Raw genomic sequence first — 7,320 nt, forward strand, 5'->3', positions numbered from 1 at the left:
CCCTGTATGCGCAGCTCCTCCAAGAGCAGAGCGCAGCGAGGACGACAACCCCAGCCGCGAGTCCCGCCGGGTCCGTACACACGGAACAGTGAACACTGTAAATCGTGCACCGCGTGGTGCGTGAGGAGCTGATTCGTGTTGTGATAAATAGACTAACAGGGTGGGAACCGGCGCTCAGGAGCCGGGTGCCTGGGCCATAGTCAGTTAGGTGATGAGGATGGACCTGGCAAAGCCGGAGCGCTGAGTGCAGACAAGCCGCTGGACCACAGACAGGAGGCCTGCGTGGCTGGACCAGTGCACGGAATGGCCAGAGGGGCCGTCATGCAGGGCCAGAGGCTCTGGGGCGCTGGAGGGTCTTGAGCAGGATGACATGCACTGGCTTACAGGATCCCTTGGGCGGCTGGGTGGGAACAGACTGGAGCAGTCAAGGCCGACGGCGAGGGTGGGGGTGGGGTGGTGGGACCAGTCTGGAGGCCACTTCGGTGATCCCCGTCGAGGGACCATCGTGGCCCAGGTTCAAGATAAGAGCCATGCTCAGGGGAGACCCTGGGGGAACCTGAGGCACACACTTGGGACATCCCAGAAGAGACATTGAGTGGGCAGCCTAAGATTGGAGTTGGGCAGAGGTTGCCCTGGAGATAAAAATATGGGAATTGTATTGTGCTGGGGGTGGGCAGTGGAGGTAACAGCAGAGGACCCCGTCTGAACCTCAAGCCTCCAACGCCGAGGTCCAGAATCTTCAAAGGAGACCAAGAAGGAGCACCAGTGGTAGGGGCTCGAGGAGAAACCCGGAGAGGGGCTTCTGGAAGCCAGGGGAAGAAGGCATTCAAGGAGAAGAGCAGTGGAAGGTCCCTGGTGACCATCAGGACTGCAGTGCGGGGGGGGGCAGAGCACTGGAGGGAACCGGAGGCAAGTACTCTGACAGCAAGTGCCAAAGACTTTCCAGTGACTGCTGCACAGGGAAGGGACAAATGGAGGTAGCCGAGGACTGGCCAAGAGAGGGTTTAATTTTTTCTGTTTATGATGAGAGAGATAACAGAGTACTTACAGGCTCTGGAAAGGACTTTGCAGAAGGAAGAATGGAAGGTGTCAGAGACATGGGGGAACCCACAGTGAGTCCTCTCTGTGAGCCAAAGTGGTAGGACCTGGTACAGCACACAGTGCCTCTTGGGTCACCTGCCAGGTACTTAATCCGGGCACTTGGGCTCACCAGAGCTCAGGAGAGTTTCTCAACTTCTCTGTGCTTAGTGTCCTGGCCATTAAATAGGGATGTTCAGGGCTGGATGGGTGACAGCCGTTTGATGGGGTCCAGCACTGTAAATGCCCTGCACAGGCACCTCCCCCTTCAGCTTGAAGCTTGGCATGTGCTGACTCTTCCACACGTGCCTACCTGCTGAAGACCGTTAGCTGTGTGGACACTGCCCATGACAGTCCATCTGGGCACCCCGCTGGAGCTCCTGGCAAGGAATTGGACTAGCAGCTTCTGGCCAAATTGGAGTCCCCTTGGAGAAGGGCCAGTCCCTCCCACCTTCATCTGCAGCTGCTCCTTGGGGCTGCTGGAAAATTGTCATGATAAACACATGCACCCACGATGAGATGCAAAGAACACTTGTTCAACTGGCATCCTTGGGCAGTGTACAGCCTACCCAGTTATGCCAACCTGTGCATCTCAGATGTGACACCTGTCTCCAGGGAGCTGCTGAGAACTCCTGGTCTGGGTCGAAACTGAACATAAGTGGTACCTCTTGAGAGCCTAGGCATATATCTGTACCTCCCATTTGCTGATGCCCCCCCCACACGGTGACACACATATCTCACCCTCCCACACATATGTGGATACCTTCCATATATACCTCCCATCAGTACTGTCGTCTCCAGTGCACACTGACTGGCCACCCACCTCCCACCTCACGTGCTAGTGCCAAGCAATGACACATATGTGCAGTCTGCCCGCATGGCTCTCACAGACCTGTACCTGAAGGCCTTGCTGTGCTGCTGGTGTGTGCTGCCACCTCCTGCCCCTGCTCCTCGCAGGCACAGGCAGGCAGACATGGCAAGCGTGCTTCTCTCATGTGTACAGGAGGGTGGAACTGGGGAGGGAGCTCCCCCGGCTCACTCCAGCCCAGGCCAGCCCTCTCCCCTGTCATCAGGCCTGCATGCACACACACAAGGCCAGTGCTGGAAGAGAAGGCAGGGCTGTGTTCCCTGACTTAGGAAGGCGGTGTATGAGTGTCTTGGGGCTGCCATAACAAAGCACCACAGCCTGGGGTCCTCAAAACAACAGAAATGTATTGTCTCCCAGTCCTGAAGGGCAGGAGTCCACAGTCAGGTCGACAGGGCCCCGCTCCCTCTGAAATCTGCAGGGAGTACCCTTTCTTGTCTCTTCCAGCTTTGGGTGCTCTGGGTATCCTTGGCTTATGACAGAATCACCCCGCCTGCCTCCATCTTCACATGGTCTTCCTCCCTGTGTGTCTTTGTCACCTAAGGACACTTGTCATTGGATCTGGGGCCCACCCAGGTAATCCAGGATGACCTCATCTCCAGATCCTTAATTTAATTACAGCTGCAAAGAACTTTTTTCCAAGAAAGGTCACACTTATGGGATCCAGGCATTAGGAGGGGGACACATCTTTTTGAAAGGCCACCACTCAACCCACTACAGAGGGTAAGAGACGCATTTGGAACTGCCAGGACTCCAGGACTAAGGGAAGAGCTGGGGGTTGCACCAGCAGGGCAAGACAGGAGCTAACGCCAAGGCACCCTGATTTCTAGCCTCTTCATGTCCCTGAGTCCCAGACATCTTCCCTCCAAACCTCTGCCCTGTCTGCCCAACCCCAACCATGCCCTGTCTTGGAGGTGTGGGTCTCCTCAGGGACCCAACAGACTCCAAGGGGTTCCTTGAAGAGCACATGCTCCAGGCCTTGTTACCCCTCAACTTCTGAGCCCGTACAACTGAGCAGGCTCACCACTCCTCTATGCTCCCTCCCCATCCACACATGGCCACAACCCACAGCATGCTGCACCAGGCTTCACGCTCCTGAACTCCTGGGCAGGGGCACACGCTGCCCTAGAGCCCCAGCACTGGGCAACAGTTTTGAAGGAAGAAATTAAGTGACCATGAGGGTGGGAAAAATGGGCCTTTGCTGGGTTCGTGGCAGCTGGGGGCTGTGGCTCAGCTCACATGGGATGCAGGTAAGTCACTGGGGACAAGGAGGACAGCAGTGCAGTGGTGAGTTGGAGGGCAGGAGGGCTGAAGTGGGCCAGCCAGGGGCCAGGTGGCTGGGGCTGAGGACCCAAGGACCATGGGGAACAGAGGGGCCCTTTGGAGCTGCCTGGAGCCCGGAGAATGGGGTCTCCAGGGAGGATCAGGCTCTGAGACAGGTGCCAGAGACCGGCTCATTTAAAGGAGGAGGGGGAAAAGGGGGAACTCTTGCTGAACTTGGGAGGGGCACAAAGGGCTTATGAGGACCCGTGCCAGGAACAAAAGGGGAGCAGGCATCTCTCTGCCCTATTAGGGGTCTGGATGTGAAGAGAAGGGGGCCAGGGGCCAATGTCCCATGGCTGCCACCTTGGGGTTCCACTCAGGAGTCGATAACTCCAGGTCTGAAACAGTCCATTCTCTTGATTTATACCTTTCAATGCAGCGCCCCGCGCTCCGGACTCAAGACTCCGGGCCTTCCGTGCTGACATATCCCACGGGAGGTACCTAGGGTCCCCAGGGCCGGCCGCAAGGGTGGCGAGGCAAACCTGGCGGAGCTGGAGCCCCCGCCCCGCCCGCCAGACCGCTCCAGACCCGGCGGGGGCGGCGCGGGCAGTACGTGCGTCCCCAGGCCGAGGCCCCTCCTCGGTCCCAGCCCAGGCTACGTGCGCGGAGCCCCGCGGATTCCCGGGGAGGTGCCGTCCCCCGCGCGGCGGGAGGGGAGAGCGCCTCGGGTCGTACCACCCCACCGAGTCGGCGGGGGAGCGGCCGGCTAGGCAGCAGCAAAGTGCGCCAGGCCCCGCCCGGCAGGTGGCGGCCCCGCCCCGAGGCCGACGTGCGGAAAGGAACGCGCCGGCCGCGTCCGCGAGGGGCTGCGCGACGGTGGGCGTGGCGCCCGGCCCCCCCGCCCTCGCGCTCACTGGCTGCGGTGCAGCGGGGCGGGCCCAGCCCGGCCAGTCATTGGCCGCGGGACCCTCGTATTTGCATATGGGCCGGGAGCGGGGCGCGGGCGCGGAGCCGCGGGGGCGCGAGGGGGCCTCGGCCGCTGCCGAAGTTGGGCCGTGAGCTGGCGACGGCCCCGCGCCGGAGTCACAGGTGACGCTCGACGGGTCCCAGGACGGCGGGCGGGGGCGCACCTCAGAGGCCCCCCTCCCCTAAGGACTGTGGGGGCTCGGAAACCCAAGTTGGAGAGGGAGGGATCGGGGTGCGGGACGCCCCCTCCGCCTGCCCGGTGGTCCCTCCAGGCGCAGGGCAGCCACTGCCCACCGCACACTGCGCTGCTTCGGACCCACTGTGCGTGTGACAGCGGCTGATCTGTCCCTGGGCAGCGCGACCGCCCCGGCCCCTCTGTGACCCGGCTCAATCGGGCAGGGGGAGGCTACACCCGGTGGGAAGGCGCGCGCCAGGGAGGGGGGTGGGGGGGTAGAGGGACGAGGCCCTATGGAAGGGTCCTCCCGTCTGTACTGAACAGACACCCAGGGGCATGGGGGAGAAGGGGGAACATTGCGGGGGCGCAGGTTGGACCAGATGCCCTCTTGGAGGGAACTTTCTTTTCCTTGCATGTCACAGGGTGCCAGGATGTGCACAGTTCCTGGGATGGTCTCCTGGATGTCACGGCAGGCATGGGTGTGGTGGTCAGACACTTCGCCATCAGGATTGGAGCCTCTAGGACCAGCCTCCTGAGGGCACCTCTGGGAACTTTCTCAAGAAAGATAGTGACAGTTTTGGCTTTTCTGTGCATTTCTACCACTTCAGCATGATCACTAAGGGAGTGAGGACAGCAGGATCATTTGTGGTGCCTAGCAACACTCCCCTCCGGAAGTGGCCTGCCTTCTCCGCTGGCTGCTTACAAGGCCACGGTGGACATCTGCTGGTCAGCTGCTGATTGTGGAGTGGGCCTAGAGCAGCTTCTGGGCCTACTGGTGCCATGATGCCTGCGGCAGGCCCTGGGTCCTCTCCGAGCTTGATGGCTGGAGCTGGGTCTGCAGTTGTCCAAGAGGCCTGAGGGACTTTCATGGACTTGGACTCCCTTTGGAAGGGCCCTGGCCCAATGGTCACTGTGGTGTCACACCCAACAGGCTCAGTGGGGCCAGGTTCTGCAGGTGACTGTGGGGAAGCTGTGGTGCCCTTGGGGTTGAGAACCAGTGAAGCTGACTTACTACAGGTGACCCTCAGTGAACCCCGGTATGCTCAGCCAGCCCGAGGGCACTTCCCACGGGGGGGGGGGGGTGTAGAAAGGAACACTGAGGACAGTAGGGGCTCCAGCACTATCCGTCAACAATGCCTGGTCCTGAAAGGCAACGGTGACCAGTAACCAGGGTCCTCACACTACGCAGGGTCCTGTGTCAGCTACTGGGGGTGCTGGCCTGGCCTGGCCCTGCCCTGAACTGGACATGTGGGGGGAACTGGGCCTTTTCTCACCTCAGCACAGTTCACATCGTTTTCTACACTTTAAAACTCAAAAGTAAACTTTTCAGCCTCTCAAAGGTTTGCTTAGTGATCTGAAGCACTTCTGCGACTTTTTGGTGGAGTGGGATTTTATCCACCCGAGCAGTCACAGGCGCCTGGCTGCCCGAGGACCCCCTCTGATGTGGAGAAGAGGGCTCGGTAGCTTGCTCAGAGCCAGTAGCAGGCCAGGGACAAGCCCCTGGCAGGCTTCAGAAGAAACAGGTGTCCCTGGGAAAGAGACACAGACCGGGGGTGTGAGCTCCACCAGCTCTGTGCCTGCTTCCCTTGAGAGGTTGGGACACTTGGTGGGGAGCTCGTGACACCAGGGAGGGCTGGGGCTAGTCCTGCCCTGTCCCATGAGTGTAGGATGGTCCCTGGATGGCACCTGGCTTTGCCCTTGCTGGCCTGTGCACTCAGCTTGGGAGGTGACCCCATGCAGGGGCTCAGGGCCGGTGCCCGGAAGTCCATCCAAGCTCCCTGAGTGTGGGTGAGGGCTGCAGGTGAGGGGAGCAGGCCCCTCGGACCTGGTGGTGATTGCCCACAGCCCTCAGCTCCTCCACCAGGGCACAGCCTCGTCAGCCTTTCCACTCGGGCTGCTCCCCATGTGACCCTGTGTTTGGGCCTATCTGGAGCCACACGTCAGGCCAATCCAGGTCCCCAGGAACAGGCTGCTGAGTGTGGTTGGGCTGGGAGCTTTGCAGAGAGGAAGCCTCGGCTGGCTTCCCCGACACCAAGGTTGGAAGTCTCCTGCCACTTGACCTGTCCAGCCACTCCCTGTGTCTGCGCCCCCTCAGGCAGGGAGTCCCCAGTCCTTACTCCCCACAAGCTGTGCTCTTGGCTTCCTTGCTCCTCACGCTTAGAACTTCATGTCCCCTATGGTCTGCCCCAAAGAACTGGGGAGCACCGGGCCTGACTCAGGGGCCACCCCAGGAGACAGCTGACCCCATCCTAAGGATGCCTACCCCAAAACAGCGCCAAGACCCCTATGATCTGCCATGTCCCCGTTCCATCTCTCAATACCACCCATTGCTGCACCCAAGACTTAGAGCCCCCCACAAATTCCAATCGTAGCCACAGCCCTTGGGGCTGGGAGGCTGGGAGCCTGCAGCCTGGCCAAGGTCAGGACAGATTTGGACACCTGCCCTGATTCCAAGGCTGCAGCCACGCAGCAGAGGCTTCACACCCACCTGGGGAGCAGAGTGGCAGCCACACCCTCACAGGGCCCACAAAGCTTCCTGGGCCCGCCCCACGAGCTCACAGACTCAGTTAACCTGACAGGCAGGTCTGGTGTGTCCTCGAGTCCTCACGTCCAGGAGCCACCCCAGAGTGGGCGGCAGCTGTGCTACTGGTGAGCAGGCCAGAGGAAGGGAGGCCAGTGGGAGAGGCATCCAGAAACCTAAGCCAGGGCTGAAGCTTCTTCAGGCCCCAGACCACCCATGTCCAGCAGCAGGTCAGGCTGTGGAGGAGAGCCCCTGGGGGTAGGTGAGCATAACAGACTGAAATGTGAGGCCCTGGGAGCACCGGTCTTGGATCTGACTGGCCACTGACCCTGGAAGAGCCCCTTCTCAGGAGCCATGGCTGTGGCCAGCCCTGGGCAGCTCAGGTACTCCCCAGGCACCCTGAGTGGAGTCTCAAGGGCTAGACCCCACAGACCCTGCCCAGCGTGGCCTCAC

At 60.8% G+C, this 7,320-nt stretch overlaps 1 long non-coding RNA gene across 1 annotated transcript; it reads left to right on the forward strand.

The window, feature by feature from the left end:
* Positions 1-4,163: 4,163 nt before the first annotated feature.
* Positions 4,164-5,685, forward strand: LOC141572310 (uncharacterized). Its single transcript, XR_012497694.1, has 2 exons — positions 4,164-4,294; positions 4,769-5,685. It is a non-coding gene; the product is annotated as an uncharacterized LOC141572310 (long non-coding RNA).
* The last annotated feature ends 1,635 nt before the right edge of the window (positions 5,686-7,320 follow it).

This window comes from Rhinolophus sinicus, chromosome 14 (genome assembly GCF_057876585.1).
Source record: "Rhinolophus sinicus isolate RSI-liver-muscle chromosome 14, RSI-T2T, whole genome shotgun sequence".
In the NCBI taxonomy this organism is placed as follows: Eukaryota; Metazoa; Chordata; class Mammalia; order Chiroptera; family Rhinolophidae; genus Rhinolophus; species Rhinolophus sinicus.